Below are 19340 nucleotides of genomic sequence, written 5' to 3' on the forward strand. Positions count from 1 at the left end.
ATCCCTCTTTGTTCAGAGAGTTTTCTCTATGTCCCATTACCTGACCGTGATCCACAGAGCCTATACTAAATAGATTCTCTGCAGCAAGTCTGTCATTTGGCCTCTCTTGCCTCCTCCTCCAATAGCTAGCCAGGATAACCTGCTGTACCTTCAAAGCCTCCTGTAGCAGAATGGATTCTTTGGCAATATTGTAATCTGGAGGGGCCTGGGTTTTCATGAGTGGCCATCCTGAGCCAGGATGCAACCAGGGACCTCTTCACTAAAACTTGGTAATGGGTACCAGATTCAGGACAGGAGCTGACCCAACTCAGAACCTGTGTTTCAATACCCCAGATGCTGAAAATGTTTCTCATTTAAATGTTTGGAATGGAAAAAATTCAAACAATTATTTTGTTACCCTTGAAGGGATTCCAGATCATGTTTTGATATTCATCAAATCTTGGCATCCAGATTGGCCTCTTCAGGGATGGGAAATATTCAGATTTTAGGAATTTGAATTTGATCTCAGATAAAACAAAGTACAAAAGGGGTGGAATATATAGGGCCAGAATGACAAACAGGAAAATAAAGCAATATATGGACAATAAAGCCATTAATTGATGGGGATGTGATTTGTTACCACAATCAAAAACACAGATTATCTTTTAATGACTCAAGGCCCTGTGTACACACAGCACAAATAAACCAGGCACTGTCCACTGTCTGAAATTCAGGTCAGCAAATACTTTATCTATTTGGCTCTAGATAGAAAGCCACAATGCCTTCCTTGTCCTTAGATTCTCCATTGGCACATCTTGGGGAATTCTAGAGTCTGGAGATGCCTTGCCATGCCCAATAACACATAAAGTCAACTTGGAGTATAATATCAATTTATGAAATGCCCAAACTTGACCTGTTACCTCCACACATGCACATTCACACAAAGAACACACACAAAATGATACAACTGAAGGCTAGAGACATGATTGTGGTGGTAATGATACTTGTGGACATACATGTTTTATATCTGAGAACCATCCCTGGGAACCACATGGTTGAAGGAGAAAATGGATTCAGGTAAGTTGTTCTCTGATTCCCACACATGCATGCCCTCACCCCACATTAATGAATACATGCAGACTTAAAAGTTTTATGAGTATACATGAGATACATGGGATTAAATCCTGCTAATGGTCCATTTATTGTCTTTCACCTCTGTTGAGTGACTTCACCTCCTTATGCCTGTTATTCAGACAGACATAAGTGCACCACACTTGTTACTATAGTTACAATAACCAGTTGAAACCATACCCAGAATTGGTCTGGCCACGACTGTCTTCCTTCTCTCTTTCAGTTTCCCATGTGAGAATTGGAAGGATTTTGCAATACTTTGCCACCTGGGAAGTTTTTCAGTTTTGTGTAATCTCAGCCCAGTGTGCTCTACAACCGAGCAAGACGGAAGCCTCTTTTGCATCATTCTCCTTGTCCTTGTCCAGGGACTCCTGGGCTCAGCTCTGGCCCTGGCATGCTCACTCACCCTCTAATGAGGCCAATGAAGATGCAACTAAGCCATGACCATGGACTCAGCAGTGTATATCTCTCTCTTCATAAGCAATGCCTCACACTGCATTTGTGGCCCTAGCTTACATGCGACTCTCAGGATATTTCGACTCCAAAGAGGATTGAATCCTGGGCCTTTTCTCATGCTTCCATGCTGAAATGCTGGCATTTCATTTCAAGCAAGGTTCTGGGATATAATCCAACCCCAGAAACATTCTGCTCTCATCATGCACCTCTGGCTACTATCTGTGAGCCCCCAAACACACAGTTAGTCCACTCTGTGCTCTGGCTAGCTCACTCTCTAGTCCAACATTGTTCTCCAGGTACTTAGGAAGCCAAGCCAAGGGGCAAGGTTCAAGGACTAACGTGTGAGTTCTAGGCCAGTCTAGACAACTGAGATAGACATCTATCTCAAAACACATACACACAGTTTATTTTAACAAAAGTTGGTGTTTGCAGTTTTGGTTTGGTTTTGAGGCAGGTTCTCAGTGTAGACCTCTATATGAAACACTCAGCTACATCAATGTTTTCATATCAGATGAATAGATCATTGAATAGAATACTTGCTCAGCACACACAAGACCTCTGCATAAACAGGGCATGGTAGTAAAACCTGTCATTCCAGTAACTTGAGGTGGAAGCAGAAATGTCTGAAGTTCAAGGTCAGCCTGAACCTCATCAGCCTGTTTAAAAAAAAAAATCAACAATTAAGAAAAAAATATTAGTGCTCAGTGTTCATCATGGCATGGCTCATCAGGTAAAAGTGATTGCAACCAAGACTGATGGACCTGGTCTGGTCCTCAGAATAGAAGTGGTAGAAAGGAAGAACTGGGTCACACAGGCTGACATCTGATTTCAAACTGTACTATTCATGTGAACTCAAAAAAGATAACAAAAATAAATAATTCTTAAAAGAAATAAAAGGGGATGAGAAATTGTTTAGCAGTTTAGCACTTGGTGTGGACTGCACAGTGACCATTGCTTTTTTGGCAAAGTTCCAGCATTTCCACATTGCCGATCTTAATTCTCCAGCATCAATTTTATTTCAATTTTAATAATTCTCACTATACATTATGGAGTTTCTTTATGCCTTTTACTGTGGGAAATTTATTTTGCTGGAAACACTGGAGGATGGGACATATACATAGGCAATGCAGTCTCTTTAAACAAAATTCTTGGAAATAATCCCAACCAACATGCAACCACAAAATGTGATTACTATGCCTACTCCCACACAAGAGTCCCCAATGTGTTCCCCTGATTACACCAAACATAGAGAACTTAATGATGTACTAACTAGACACACCTAGTTGCCAGGATGAAAGCAACTATGAAAGGAAACAATGGGTGCACATCCAGAAAGGCATTAAGATACTTGCTGAATTTATCACTTGTTGCCTCTGGAAAAATGCTGTAATGGGGTTGATGGCTGCCTTTATCCTGGAATCATTAAGTCTGTTTTTAACCTGCTTGAGTCTAAACTTAGATTCAGTTACAGAGCATAAACTGTGTAGTTGTTTTCAATAAATCATCAGCCACAGTGCTTCATGCTCACATCATGGCAGTCTCCTTCCTCTACTGTCCAGTATGAATATTTTCATGACTGTGAAGATTACTCTTCTTTGCAAATACTTTACCACATTGGTCACATTAATAGGGTTTCTCCACAGTATGAATTTTTTCATGACTTAGAAGGCTACTCTTCTGTAAAAAGGCTTTACTACATTGATTACATTCATACGGTCTCTGCAGTATGAATTCTTTCATGATTTTGAAGACTAATCTTCTGTGCAAAGGCTTTACTACATTGGTCACATTTATATGGTTTTCTCTCCAGTATGAATTCTTTCATCAACTAGAAGGCTTCTCTTCTGTACAAAGGATTTACCACACTGATTACATTCATAAGGTTACTCTCCGGTATGAATTCTTTCATGACTGTGAAGAATACTCTTCAATGCAAAGGCTTTACAACATCGATTGCATTCATAGGGTTTTTATCCAGTATGAATTATTTCATGGGTGAGAAGATAACTCTTTTTTGCAAAGGCTTTACCACATTGATTATATTCATAGGGTTTCTCTGCAGTATGAATTCTTTCATGGCTGAGAAGATAACGTTTCATTGCAAAGGCTTTACCACATTGAATACATTCATGGGCTTTCTCTCCAGTATGGATGCTTTCATGGGTGAGAAGATAACTTTTTGTTGCAAAGGCTTTACCACATTGATTACACTCATAGGGTTTGTCTCCAGTATGAATTCGTTCATGAATTTGAAGACTAATCTTGTGTGCAAAGGCTTTACCACATTGATTACATTCATAGGGTTTCTCTCCAGTATGAATTCTTTCATGACTTTGAAGACTACTCTTCACTCCAAAGGCTCTACCACATTGATTACATTCATAAGGTTTCTCTCCAGTATGAATTCTTTCATGACTTTGAAGTCTACTCTTCACTCCAAAGGTTTTACCACATTGATTACATTCATAAGGTGTCTCTCCAGTATGAATTCTTTCATGACTTTGAAGTCTACTCTTTACTCCAAAGGTTTTACCACATTGATTACATTCATAGGGTTTCTCTCCAGTATGACTTCTTTCATGGTTGAGAAGAAAACTCTTCATTGCAAAGGCTTTACCACATTGATTACATTCATAGGGTTTCTCTCCAGTATGAATTCTTTCATGCATTTGAAGACTACTCTTCTGTGCAAAGGCTTTACCACATTGATTACATTCATAGGGTTTGTCTCCAGTATGAATTCTTTCATGTTTGAGAAGATAACTCTTTTTTGCAAAGGCTTTACCACATTGATTACATTCATAGGGTTTCTCTCCAGTATGAATTCGTTCATGATCATGAAGATTACTCTTCAGTCTAAAGGCTTTACCACATTGATTACATACATAGGGTTTCTCTCCAGTATGAATTCTTTCATGCATTTGAAGATTACTCTTCTGTGCAAAGGCTTTACCACATTGATTGCATTCATGGGGTTTCTCTCCAGTATGAATTCTTTCATGATTTTGAAGACAACTCTTCCGTGAAAAGGCTTTACCACATTGATCACATTCATATGGTTTTTCTCCAGTATGAATTCTTTCATGACTTTGAAGATTACTCTTTCGTGCAAAGGCTTTACCACATTGATTACACTCATAGGGTTTCTCTCCAGGATGAATTCTTTCATGACTTTGAAGATTACTCATTTGTGTAAAGGTTTTACCACACTGATTATACTCATTGAGTTTCTCTCTTGTATGAAATCTTTCATGACTGTGAACATTTCTTGACTCTGCAAAATCTTTATCACATTGATTATGTTCATATGGTTTCTCTCCAGTATGAATTCTTTCATGTCTCTGAAGATCACTGATATGTACAAAGACTTTACTACACTGATGGCATTCATAACATTTCTCTCGAGTTTGATGTCTATGTACTTGATGCTGAAGACTGTCACATGCAATGGCTTTATAACTTTGATTATATTCATAGGGTTTTCCTTTCAAATGACTTCTTTGGTATACTTTGAAAAAGTAATCAGATCTAAAGGCTTTAGCATGTTGATTACATTCATAGAGAGCCTCTTTGTTATTGGTTCTGTGGTGTGTTTGACGATGCCTGTCAAGCCTAAAGCCTATAGCAGATGACTCACATTTATTATTTTCTCCTCCCACATGAGCTTTTTCACATCTTTGAAGAGAACTTGAAGAAATCAGAGAACATTGATTGCATTCATCACATTTTGTTATACTGTGAGCCACACTACATGTGCACAGTGAATCAGAAGAGGGAGATGAATTTCCATATTCCTGGTAAAGTTTGTCTGCGATGAGAGTTTCTTGATGAATTCTCACTGACGTTGGAAAACCAATTAAGTGTAAACTTGTATCACCAGCATCATGTCTTCTCATAGTGGGGACTACCATATATCTTCCAGTTGTTCTGAGAGAGACAGAAGAACAATGCTTCTTTCCATGTCCCTTATGCTCACATGGATAGTGTCCAGAGCGACAGATGACACACCTGCTAAAGGAAGATGACAAATAAAAGGTTTTCGCATTGCATTCACATAGTCAAATGTTTTGTGTGTCATACAGATGTGGTATAGAGATTCATGTTTCTACACCAAGACAACCTCCTGGTCTGTCATCAAGTGCTCCTCTCACTAAACTATGCTAAATCACGCAATACAAGTATATGAGCAACACTAGCTTTAATACCAAAGCTTTGCTTATAAAAGGTCTTGGCCATACACTAATGCCCTCATCAATGATATGATAATTGGAAGGCATGATGGTAATTGGATGGACAGTTCAACAACATGCCTCTCACATGGCTATGATTGAAACTGTGACATCTACTATGGCTTTGTTTTCTTGTCTTGTCCTTAAAGGAATGCTTTGCAAACAGTGATCAGCTACCTGACATTGGAGTGAATGGTGCTGTGACAATTTAATAATCATCATAAAGTTGTGCCAATTCACACAGTTGCTTTTCATTAAAGTTCAGGACCCATTAACATTTTTTCAAACTGTTTGAAATTTCCTGCTCAGGCAGCCCCATTGTAGAAAGCCCGACATCCATGGCTCTTCCCCCAGCGATGTCTGGGACCATGCCTTCCAGCTATTTAAGACCCAGTCCATACATCTGCCATGGGTGCTCTCGTGATCTGACTCCAGCTTTCCTAAGAGCCACCTAGGAGTGTTCTGCTTTGCGCTGCCCTGTTTAATAAATCTGGATTAATTAATTCACTTTGATTTGGCTCATTGCATTGGTGACAGAGGAACTCACCAACCAGAGATCCAATACTTATCTTTGGTGCACTGGCCAGGGTGAGTAGTCCTTCCACAACCATGTGTTGTGGCTGTGGATGGCCATTCACTCCTTCTCCCCACTCCACCTTTGCCACAATGAATGAACAGCTCAGTAAGCCTCCCATCCCAAACAAAATTGTCTTTGAGGTCCAGGACCTCTTCCAACTTCCAGACTGCCTGCTGAGCCACTGCAGTGTCAGGCTACTCCAGCCTGTTTCAGAGAGCAATAGTCGCTCCCCTTGGAATTCCCCTGTGTGAGAGAGACTTCATCAGAGTCCACCCCACACACAGCTCCCAGATGCAATTTGTGTACCTGCCCTCACAACCACATCCCCAGCAAATGTCTTGTGAAAGGGTACTTGCTGAGTCCAATTTCTGTCCCCAGAAACTCTGGGCTTGTCTCCTCCAAATTGGGGCTGCAAGAATATTGCTCCCATTCGTCTCTCTTTCCCTGTTACTCTGCATCTGGTTCCCAGTGTACAGTTTGGGCACACTGTGATTCTAATGCTCCCATTCCTCTCACTCCCCTGTTCTGTTTGACTGTCTGCCTGCCTCACTCCTTCCTCTTATATGATCTGGTCACACTGGGATTATCCCCATAAAACATCCATTGTCTTTGTTCCTGTCTGTTCTCACACCCTGAACTACAGCATGAATGTCTGCAGCCTGTTTGTCTGACTGTTTGCTCCCTCATTCTTTCCTTCCTCCACCAGAGATTTTGCCACCACCACACCACCATAACCACCACCACCTCTAACTTCCACCACCTTCACCACCACCGCCACCACCTCGCTGCAGCCCAGGGGGTTTCCTGTTCCCATACTCCCCACCCCTAAAACTGGACCTGCCCACTCTACCCTTAAACCTGTTCTCCTTCAGTACAACACTCTGCTACACCATCTTCCCTCCTAAAAATCTCTTTTTCCAAAATTCTCAAATTGCTGCTCTGACTTACTCAACTTGGCAGCATGTGCTGCTTCTCTCTTTTTCAGTTTCCCTCTGCAGTGCCTTCTCTGGGATCTGGGTATCAGGCTGCCCAAACTGCTGGGAGCCTCATTAAAGAAATTGTTTCAGTTAATGATCCTGTTTACTTTATTTGTGTGGGGGAAATATGTGAATGATGTGGACACATGTGTGTTTCTGACTAGTTTTGAATACCTGAGTTTACGTGTCCTGAATGTTTCTTGCTAATTGGGCATGTTTTAAAATCTGTAAGGCTTGTGACTCCACATGGAAACTTTTCTAAATAACATCACCAGCTGCCATGTGATTGAGTTTAAAGAAATACTTCACCACCATCTTTGGTAAGGGTAACCACTTGGACTGGCACCACCAAGAAGACATTAGGATTCCAATTTAATTTGGGTTAGGATATATTTCTGTTTGATAATTTCTGTCCTGTCCTAAAAACAAGGTTTATTAAACAGGAGTTAAAACAATGCTTGTTTTGATCATTGATATTAAAATACAAATTGTTTGCAAGGTTAAAACTTGGTTTTGCCTGATATATCTTAGGATCACCACTAAAAACTACAGACTGAATCTTCTGGCTTTTACTAACATTGGTAAGCTGTAACTAATTGGGTAAACTGTATGTTTAGACTTAACCAACATATGCCCTCAAAGTTAAACCTAAACAACATTTGTCTAATTTAGGTATACCTAACAGATTTTGTTCCCCCCTTCTCAAACACTCTGAGATCTGGGAATATGGCATTTAATAGAAAAGCTTTTTATGAGAGACATGCCAACTCCTGGAAGCATCCTGTATCTTCTCCAAGAAGATGGATGGCCACAGAAGAACTTCCACCTGGAGGCTTGCCTCTTATGTAACAAAGCCAGCCAACAATGAAAAGCTGCTTTACACCACTAACTGCTGCTGAGATCATGTCCAGACTATGAATAAGGGGGGCAATGGGGGAACGATTGTGCAACTCTTGCAAGACAGGTAGGCTGATTTCCCCAAATCTCTACTCCAGAAAGAATCTGTTGGATCCTCTGTGCTTGGCCTCTGAACAAGTGCTACCTCTGGGACTTGTGGCCCAGTGACCACAGAGAGACTTGGGACTGCCTGGGTAACTGGAAAGCTGGCTCACTCCTGCTCATTTACTTATCCTTCTCAGATCTCATGGTGTTTGATGACTAGGGTACTAAGAGATTTGCCAGTTTAACAACACAACCAACCCCAAACCTAAAAGCACCTTAGTAGCTCATTAGTAAGTTTCCTCTTAAAAATAAAGACAGGTGTGCCTCATTCACAGACTCCATGGTACAGGATAAACTAGTTTCAGATATAACTTCAGAGGTTCAAAGTTTTAGGTTTGATAAATGCAGTTCTGACAAACTGATAAAAAAAATGACAAACAGTTTACAGGGTTCCTTAAATTTTTGTGAATTTTACTGGTCCAGCTTTTAGAGCTAGGTTAGCATTAGAGAGGATATAGAACCCTGCAGGCATGTTCAGTTCCTTCCTCCTTCACTCATACAACCTCCGTTCTTCAGTGAATTTAGACTTAAAAATATTCATGCCTTTTAACCCAAAGCCATAGCTTTGTACTATGACACCAAGATGTAAATCTGTCCCAGTAGTTTTACAGACAGCTGAATGCTCATGGGAAAAGGGCTCTGCTACTTATAAAGAAGTCTGACTTAATGGAAATTAATTTCTGTTTCCAAAGCCTATTTTTGACACCACAAATTTTGGAGCATATTCTGTAGGTTCACTCCTCCTTTCTGGACCAAGGCCAAACCCACAGGGCGCCCTACAGATAGACCAGCTTGAGCAACAGCTCTGAGAATGCCAACCACCAAACAAGGATGTCAAATGGACAAACACTAACAGGTGGATTTCACCCACATGCCTGCACATAAAAAGGCTCCATGTCTCTTAACTCTTATTGACAAATTTCAGGATGGATAATCTCTAAACATTCTGAAAAACAGCAGATGTTATGGCTCGAGTAATCCTGGAAAACATCATCCCTAGATTTAGCATGCTATCTCCCCAAGTCCCTGGGACTTCACTGCTGGTACCACCTCTACAGGCACAAGTCGGCACCAACCCAGCAACTCAAACCTTGTTTTCCAAGATGTCCCAATTAAGGACATATCTGCACTCATGCCTCCCTCATTCACCCTTGACTCTTCTGTACAACCAGGACACTTCTCAGTTTCATTCTTTCTGGAAGTCTTCCTATTACCAATGGCTATCCCTGTTCATAAGGCCAGTGATAAAAAGCTACTCTTTTCTCTCCTAGCAAACCCTCATTCCCCACCTCCTCAAAACAGATGCATGAGGTTTCCTGGATGGCAGCTATCCAAATGCTTCTCCACTCATATCCCTGCTGAGCATGGGGCCACCTGACTCCCAACTCCCCCCTACCCATATGGTCCCATTCTAGCAGGAAGTACACAGACTTGAACCTGCACCCACATATACCCAAAATTTGGGATGTTTAGAATTCCAACTGAGGGGGCCTCATTCCAGAAAGCCCACCATTGGTGGCTCCTCCCTGAAAGAGGCCTGGGACCATGCCCATGCCTACTGGCTATTTAAGACCTGGTCCATAGAGCTGCCATGTGTGCTCTCCTCTTCTGTCTCATGCCTTATTGAGAGACCCTGGAGTGCTCTGCTTTGCTATGCTCTGTTTATTAAATCTGAACTTATTAATTTGGTTTGATTTGACTTATTGCATCAGCGATGGCAGAACCCAGCAACCAGGAATCCAGTACTTATCACAGACATACTTATATCAGCTTACACTTGAAAATTACCTGCTATGTCTTGTAGAATTTGGATAATGTTCTTCAATATTGTGGTCTTCCCATTTGTACCCTAAAATACAGTACCAGAAAATGTGATATATTACTGGAAATTAGGAACAATTGAAATTACTGTCTTCCATGAACCTTAGAACAGTGCCTGATATATTCACCCAAATTTTTCTTCTTTAACATTCAAAATTATAGGAGAGCACCAATCTCCAAGAAAGGCTTCTTCCCTTAAGTTAAAAACTGACAGAAAGCTCACATTCTTACCTACAATAGTGAGGTTCCAGTAGGTTTCTAGCATCACATCTTTGTAGAGACTCTTCTGGGAAGGATCCAGCAAAGCCCACTCTTCATGAGTGAAGTTCACATGCACATCCTCATAGGTCACTGCATCCTAAAGTGTCCCATATATGTACAATAGAAATGGTGAGACTGACTGCATTGCAAATGTACACATCATTGAGAATATATTTACATAATTCTATGTGCTTGATACATTCTATGACATGGGTCAGTAAATATCAAATGCAGTCACCAACTCATTTTAAAAAGGAAACATCAAGAGAGAATGACACCTCCATTCCAGTGTCTCAGAATAGAATATGGCACAGCATGAGAAATGCCTAGGAATATATACAGAGAGACATGCAAACAGAGTAACACTATCTAGTATACATCAACAGAATTTTATCAAAATTATTAACTTCAAGAAAGGATAGACAATAAGGGTGGGTGGTGCACAACTCTAATCCTAATGCTCAGGAGGCAGAGACAGGTGAAATTTGTGATTTCCAAGCCTGCCTGGTTTATGGAGAAATTGCCAGGATAGCCAAAGGTACATAGTGAGACCCTGTCTCTAATGGAAAAAAAAAAAAAAACAAGAAGCACTTAGGCCTTACTCAAAATTTCTCTACATAACCTGTCTTACTCACTTTTCCCTTACTGTGAAGCACTACGACCAAGGCAACTCTTTTTGTTTGTTTTTGTTTTTCCAGACAGCGTTTCTCTATGTAACAGACCTGGCTGTCCTAGGAACTCACTCTGTAGACCAGGCAGACCTCAGACTCACAGATCTGTCTGCCTCTTCATCTCAAGTGCTGGGATTAATAGCAAGCAACACTACCACTGATTTAAACATTTTAACAAATTATACCCAAAAGACTTCAGTCCAGCAAACATGGAGAGTCACAAATCTGTCTGATCACAGCCCAGACCAGACTCAATTGGGAGAAAATGGGGCCAAGCAACATCTTTTGTTTGGGGACTGAGGAGAGAGTGAAAGAACTAGATGAGAACAACTGGCTTCAACTGTTACAATCAGTTGGTGAAACTGGTCGATGGATTCAGCTGTCTCTGGTTGGGGGTCATGGAATTCTTTCCCTGTTCCCTAGCTGTATGGGGCCTACCTGCCTAGGACACAGGGACCATCTCCTCCTCCATAAGTGCAAACCTAATTAAAGACTCTTTTTAAGGATAGGGTGTAACAGTGCCCATTTAACCATGGAGATGTGTGGACCCCACTGAGAACTGTGCCTAATGGACGATGTGCTTCCTTAACAGGGAGCAGGAATAACCTTGAGTAGAAAGCAACCAAGTGTTTATTAAGTCACTATTATATTATGACAATGCAGAACTGGAGCTACAGATACAGCAGAAGTTCAATTAAAGTCTAACAATTTAAGATACAAACTAAATTGCATGAGAAACAAAAATAACAAGAGAAAATATCATCATGAATGAAAAATTGATCAACACATGACTGAATCAATAGTACATAAACACTGTGACACCATCTGACTTCCAACTTTGAATGAAATTGCAATAAAGACTGCAATGAACGGAGTGGTGGTGACGGCACACACCTTTAAACGAAGCACTTGGTTGTTTGAGGCCAGCCTGATAATACAGAGTGAGTTCCAGGACAGCCTGGGCTACACAGAGAAACCTATCTCAGGGAAAATAAAGAAAAAAAAAGACTGTACTGTCTGGGAAAGTATAAAGAGATCAACAGAACATGAAATCAATCTTAGAAATAAAACACAATAAATATAGAGTCAATTTTGCCAAACGAAGCCAGGAATCATAGTAAGTTCAGCCTTAATGACACAGAAAAATGAATTTCCCTGGCATCTACATACAAATGCGTTAATGACACAGACTTTACACCTGCACAGAATTAACTGCAGACGCATCCCACATCTGAATATTCAGTGCCAAGTGCAGAACTTTTAAAAGACACTAGAGTGACCAGAGCTCTGCAAGTTAGCAAATCTGCCTTCTCTGGCCACAGTTTTTACTGAAAGAAATGAAAAAAATGATCAGCATGATCCCCATGCTTTGCATGGTGACTAGGATATTTCCGCACAAAGACTCACACTACCCCATGCTCTATGAAGGTGCAAACCCCAGCGCTAAATCACTCAAAGGTCCTGCTTCTGCCTGGGAGTTGCAGGGACCTCAGGGGAGGAAAGGGAATCACTCCAGACACCGTGTCCTGCAGCATATACACAGCCCTGGGGAACACCCCACACTGGCTCGGGCGGCTTCTCCCCACGTGGGACGGGGGCACCTCACTCACCATGGCGGATTCCGTGCTCGCACACTCTCCTCATGAATCCCAGCCACCAGTCACAGCCCAGCACACAGAACAGGAGATCCACCTTTAACCACTGAGCCACAAATCATCCTGCAGGGCGGACCGGAAGTGCCCTCCCCATTCTGATTGGCAGTGCATCTGGAGGTCCTGATTGGTTACTGAGGCCTGAGTGATCTGACCAGCTTCCCTTAGGGACAGTGCTGTGAAGTGAGGGAGCCCAATGATTGGCAGCCCTGGCTTTCACCTCAGGCACAGAACACCCCCAGATCTGCAGAGATTGACATTCATGCAGAACTTGGGGCTGGACTGCTAAGTCTTCCCTGAACTATTCCTTTCCTCAGGAGGACTCATTTCTAGGGAATTAGGTTTTGCTATGAACTGAGAAAGGACAAAGGAAACCTGCCACTTTCTGAACGAACAATACCTCAGGGGTACAGTAGAAAACGTGCTATGATTTCTTTTGGAAAAAAAATATATATATATATATATATATATATATATATATATATATATGATTAAAAAAACAACTATACACTAATATGCACACTCTTGAACAGTTATTCTGTAGAAAAGGCCCATCAATATAAATTCAGGATTTAGAGAAGTAAACTCTATGAAATTAGAGTAAGCTTTTTCCCTATATGTATATTTAGTAGAGAGCCTCAATACTCTAATGACTAATTCATATATAATTTATATATTTATTTAAATAATAATAAATATATAAATTTTTATATACTTATATAATATTGCCCATTTGACATAGGAGTCTACTGTGGTGATATTGTGTCCCCCAATATATTGTGCACCCTAATAAACTTATCTGGGGTCAGAAAACAGAACACCCACTAGATAGACATAGAGACCAGAAAATGATACCACACACCCCTTTGAACCTAGCATTCCAGAGGCAGAGGTCCATCCAGATCTCTGTGAGTTCAAAGCCACACTGGAAGGAGCCAGGCATCTTGACACATGCCTTTAATCCCAGGAAGTAGTGGCAGGAAGTACAAAGGTATATAAGGCATGAAGACCAGGAACTAGAGTCTTTTTAAGCTTTTAGCTTTCAGCAGCAGTTCAGCTGAGATCCATTCCCATGAGGACTCAGAAGCTTTCATTCTTAGGAAACAAGATCAGCAGAGGAATTGGCAAGGTGAGGATGGATGTAGCTTGTTCTGTTTCTCTGATCTTTCAGCAGTCACCCCAATAATTAGCTCCCTCTTTGTTTTTAGGAATATGACCTTTTAATATTCGTATTACAGTCTACTGATTTGTTTTTTCTTACCTCGGCATCATTAGTAAAAATAAGTAAAGCAAATTAAGTATACTTTTTTTTTTTTTGATTTTTCGAGACAGGGTTTCTCTGTGTAGCTTTGCGCCTTTCCTGGAACTCACTTGGTAGCCCAGGCTGGCCTCGTACTCACAGAGATCCGCCTGCTTCTGCCTCCCGAGTGCTTGGATTAAAGGTGTGCCCCACCACCGCCCGGCTAAGTATACTTATTTTTACATCGCTCTTCTATTGTTTCTTTTTCTTTATGAGGGTCTCACTCTGCAGCCCTGACTGGACAGGAACTTGATCTGCTGACCAGATTAGCCTAAGAATCATAAAGAAAAGTTTGCCTCTGCTGTAGAGTGCTAAGATTAAAGGTCTGCTCCACTCTGCATGACTTCTAGTAATTCTGCACAGTTACTAATGAAATAAACAGCAGCTGTTAAGATTCAGCCTCAGATCCTGTCAGTCTGCTTCCCTCACCAACTCCACACCTCCACTTTTAGACCTGAACCTCGACAGAGCTGGACTCTGGCAATAAAGTCCTGGGCAAAGAGGTTATATAAAAGGGAGAATGAGAATTTTCTCCTGGACACATCTTGGCCCCAAAGACCAAATGGTTTCTAGACCATTAGACTTCCATGCCAGCCATGGATCTTTGGGACTTCTCCTTTCTCAGGATCTGACTGAAACTCAGATCTCTTCTCCTGTTCCTTTAGTTAATGCTTAAATGAATGCTTAAATTCATGGTATATGAACTAATGGAGCAAATTTCATAATTTTGAACTGTATCATTGGGTGTGCTTGAATGAGAAAAAGAATAAAAAGAAAAGGACATGAGTGCTCCTAAGGATGGTGGAGGAGAAAGTTTATTGCAGTTGTGTGGGATAGCATAGTCTGAGGCAGGGATATCTGAGGGAGTCCAGAGTGTTTAAGACCAGACCGAGCTGGGTCATGTGGAGAGAGTGGGAGGGAAGGGAAGAGATGGGAACCAGGTGGACCAGTCAGGAGGCCAAACATACAAAAGAGACAGGTGAACAAAATATCTAAATTACATATGGAAGAGCCTCTGGGGGAAGAAGAGCCCAGCCTCTGGGCAGAAGAGTTCAGGGTAGGGGGTTCAGTATGCCAGCCATACCTTGAAACAGATAGAGACTGAAGGATTCTGGGAGAAACTGGTGACCAAATCCAGATTTGCTATGATAAACAGTCACCTCAGCTATTTGTCACAAGCTTGAAACTTAACATCCCAGCCTTTTGTTGATAGAAAATCAGGCAGCAGTGAGAGCAGCCTGCAGCATTTGATTCCTTAGAAATCTGCTGGAAGAGACACATATCAGCAACAGAAGATAAAGCTGAGGAGGTTAGGGGGAAATTTGTTTCTTAGGTGTCCATTGAAACCTTTAGGTCCACAGTCCTTGTCACTCTGGGAGGGGAGTCCCAAGACCAGAGAAAGGGGAAGATTCCACCTTCAGGAATAGTCAGGTGGGGAAGCAGGCCATTGATTGACAAGAGTATATGTCTGGAGTCCATTTGACATGTGAGGGGTGGATGGAAATAGATGACCTGAAGCTTATAAGATTTATTAAATTTATATAGAGAGGCACAAGTTGTAGATATGTTAGCATTACTACTATCTGTAATATGTATTAATATCCACATTGTAGGAAGCACAGTAAACTCATGCCCTTATGTCATGGTAAAAACTTGGGGACCCAAAATGATTCAAGGTTAAAAGCATGAATACTCTTTAAGGTGATCTCAGAGAGGACAGGAACATTCTGTGGAGCAGAAGGGCAATAGCTCACTTGATCTTGATTTTAAATATGAAAAAAAAGAAGGGTCTCTTCTCTCTATCCAGAAGTCTGGATGTATGTAGATTATTCTGGTGTTTTAGCTCAATAAGAAGAACTTTTAAGTCTGTACCTCAAAAACAACCAAATGGAATTTAAAATCTCAAGCTTGTGACTCTAACAACAGAAGCAAAGCTTTCCCAGGGCTCAACCAGCGTTATTCCATGAAAGGAGCTCAGACCTGCCTCAAGTTGATGTACTATTTTTTGTTTAAGACCATGGGTGTCTTGTCCCTTTCTCAATTAAAACAGAGGACAAGTGGATGGGAAAAGGGGGATATTGGGGGTAGGGGGAGGTAATGGGAGGAGGGCATGGAGGAAAAACTATAGTTAATATGTAAAATAAATTTTACAAGTTTTATACATCTAAAGGCAATATAATGGTTCCATATAAGCATACATTTGTGGAATTATCAAGTCACATAATTAATACATATAGCTACTTAAAAAATGAGAGAGGACTAGTGTGAATAAAAAAGAAAGTTGCAGAAGGATTCTGAATGTAGAAAGGATATAGTAGGAGGAAACATTTGGAATGAGGTACTGGAGTCTGAAGTCGACTTAACAGAAAGTTGGAATGGATGAAACCTTCGTTGTTTGGGAACAGGAATGGAAAGGAGACAAAAAGTGGGAAAAAGGCTCAATGTGTTGCTTCCCCTCAGTTTCCTTGCTATAAAATAATAAATAAATAAATAAATAAATAAATAAATAAATAAATAAATGAATAATAAAAAAAACCTTATTGAAGCATGACAGTAATACTGAACCAGTGGCACCTCCATCTCATGAAAACACTAGCAGGAGAAACCTGCATAGGAGGAAAGCCAGGAGCAGCTCTGACTGTTACTGGAAAAGGGCGGCACCTCTGACATTTCTTAGTGCTAATGTGTCCTCTGTTCATTATTATATATTCTTTCAAACGTGAGAAGCAACAGCAAATCTCCAAATTATTTTAGATTAGAATGTATTTTTATACAAAGCTAAATTCCTAGGGTTACAAAGTTATACTCAAACTAGAAGAGTTAACTTAGAGATCTATGTCTAAAATTATAAAACCTTAATCTTATGAAAGCTACAAGCTTGTTGTAAACTGTTAAAGATAATTAAGACATGTAAATTAATGACCAATCACCATATGGGGATGAAATCCTTTAAAGTGCTCAAAGATAACTTGTAGTCATACCGAGTACAAATAAGATTCATTTTAAAAACAAGTTTTGCCCTTCTATATATGTTCTCATCTTAAGCCTCAAACAATTAACTAAAAAAAGTGGGCTTAAAATCAGGTATAGTGAATAGCTGTTGCTTGATGAAATTATGCATCTATCCAATAACTCACTAGGAAAATAAGAAATTATATCTAATAAATAGATCCTTTAAAAAAAGAAATTTTATACTGTTTTATTATCAAATGTTTTTTTGAAATTTACATTTTTGTACAAAATAACAAAAAATGAGTGATAACAAACAACATGAACAAACATGGACACATTTTTTAAAACAGGAGTAAATTGAAATCAAGAAAGTTTTTACAATATTTCTTCTTGTGTGGAGCATTTACCCACCAACCCCACAGCTCCCCAGAGTTTTCTTGAGTGTGGACAGTAGGAAATATTAGATAGAAGGATTTATTGTGGAGATAAACAGACAGAAAATAAAGGATAGCTTCTAGAGGGCCTGGAACCTTTTCCAACAGGTCCTGACTTTCTCTGCCCTAGGTTTTTTATAGAGACACAAAGGGGTGGAGCAAAAGATCTCCTCCTCCAGCACAGCCAAGTGCAGACCATGTCAGACACCTGCACTCAGGGCTATGGTCCTAATCATCCTTAATGCAGACATGCTGGGTAAAGCCACAAGGAACCCGGAAACGGGCTCCCCAATTCTTGATAATATGGTGGCCAAAAAATGAAACCATAATTGTATGTTTCCAAATCTCCTGGGAGGCCACTGGGGAGTTATATCAAAAATTCAATCAATAAAATTAGATTATTGTAGTGGGTAGCCATTCCAGCTTTGATCTGGAAGCTCCAACGAACATTGAGGTTTAGGTAATTGGCCTGCCTACAAGGCGGTGCTGAGAGAGGACACTGAAGACATGAGATCCAGATAGGACAGCTCTCTTGGTTCCTGGACCATGGTTGCTGTGGGTAGACCTAGCTGAGTTTTCCTGAGAGGTTAGGAAAAACGCTAACTAAAGGAGTTTAATTTAAGGTTCTTGTTAAAAAAAAAAAGAAAAGAAAAGAAAAAGAAAAAGACAATTACTTGCTTTAAATACTTTACATTGGATTGGATTGTTTTATATTATATACAAATTATATATATTGAAATTGATATTGTTAGAAAATGCTATATGTATATTTATTTTGTGCTCATACCATTCATTTGACAATGTAGTGGAATTTTCTGATTCTTAAATGTTATTATTACAAACAATTAGGATATACAGAAATGAAAGTTAGTAGTTAGACATTATAATAGAAGTTGTAGTCATATTAGGTATGTTTTAAAAATTGAGGAGATATATTTTAGATAGACAGGTCATCTTCAAACCCTTCAGAGATCTACAATATGGCATTTAAAATGTTTTAATAACTTAGAAAATTTTTTTTGTTGTTATGACTATGAGACATGTTGGCTCCTAGCAGTACTAATCTACTTCAGAGAAAATATGGGCATTGCAGAAACTGCATATGGAGTTAACTTTCATTGTGACAAAGTTAGCCACTGGACAACATAGTATCCTCAAATCAACAGGACAAAATGGACAGACAGGAAATGAAACAAAGGACTACCGATTCTTGCCAAAACAAGTGTGGTTATGGCTTTATCAAAAGGCACCTTCTTTGGCCAGGCAATATGGCACCATCCCTGAAGTGGCCTTTGCAATCCAGAAAAGGTACAGTGCCCTTTTCTTCAAAAGCAGCTGAACATGCAGTGGGATGATGGCTTCTGTTGTGCAATGGAACAGGAGCTGAAACAGTTATTCTTGAAGAGTAACTAAGCTCACACCTCTCAATAGAAGACTGGCATTTAATAGAGGGATGTGAAGAACAGGATGCTGAGATGAAGCCACATATACACAGACAAGAAGAATGGACAGCTAAATTCAAAAAACATCAACAATTTCCAGAATTTAAAATCCTGAATCATGACAGGACACTAGTGGAATTCAGGTGTTTCTGGTACATGGACTGCTCTCACCCAATGTGAGGTCGAACTATTGACCTTGTGTACATCCTACTTCACAAATGAGTCTGTCAGATATGCTATGCCTATAGGCTGAAGATGCTGACCCAACACTGTGGAGAAACCTTGGGTGACTGTCCAGAAGGCTGGCTGTTTCTGTCAACTCACAAGTTTTTTGAAAGTTGCTTGCATGCACTTGCTGTTTTTATTTTTGTTAGGTAATATCATTTTCCATCTTGGATCTCTGAGGGAGCTGAAGATTAGTTAGTTATAGTTGAAGACTAGTTAGGATAGAAAGTG

General features: G+C 40.2%; 1 pseudogene across 1 annotated transcript; it reads right to left on the reverse strand.

Moving 5' to 3' along the window:
- Window positions 1-1178: 1178 nt before the first annotated feature.
- Window positions 1179-12947, reverse strand: LOC143270164 (uncharacterized; annotated as a pseudogene). The gene is made up of 4 exons (XR_013047143.1): window positions 12715-12947; window positions 10404-10530; window positions 10140-10200; window positions 1179-5574 (listed from the first exon to the last, which is right to left on the reverse strand). The product of XR_013047143.1 is annotated as an uncharacterized LOC143270164 (transcript).
- Between the last annotated feature and the right edge of the window lie 6393 nt (window positions 12948-19340).

This window comes from Peromyscus maniculatus, chromosome 22 (genome assembly GCF_049852395.1).
Source record: "Peromyscus maniculatus bairdii isolate BWxNUB_F1_BW_parent chromosome 22, HU_Pman_BW_mat_3.1, whole genome shotgun sequence".
Classification (NCBI taxonomy): Eukaryota; Metazoa; Chordata; class Mammalia; order Rodentia; family Cricetidae; genus Peromyscus; species Peromyscus maniculatus.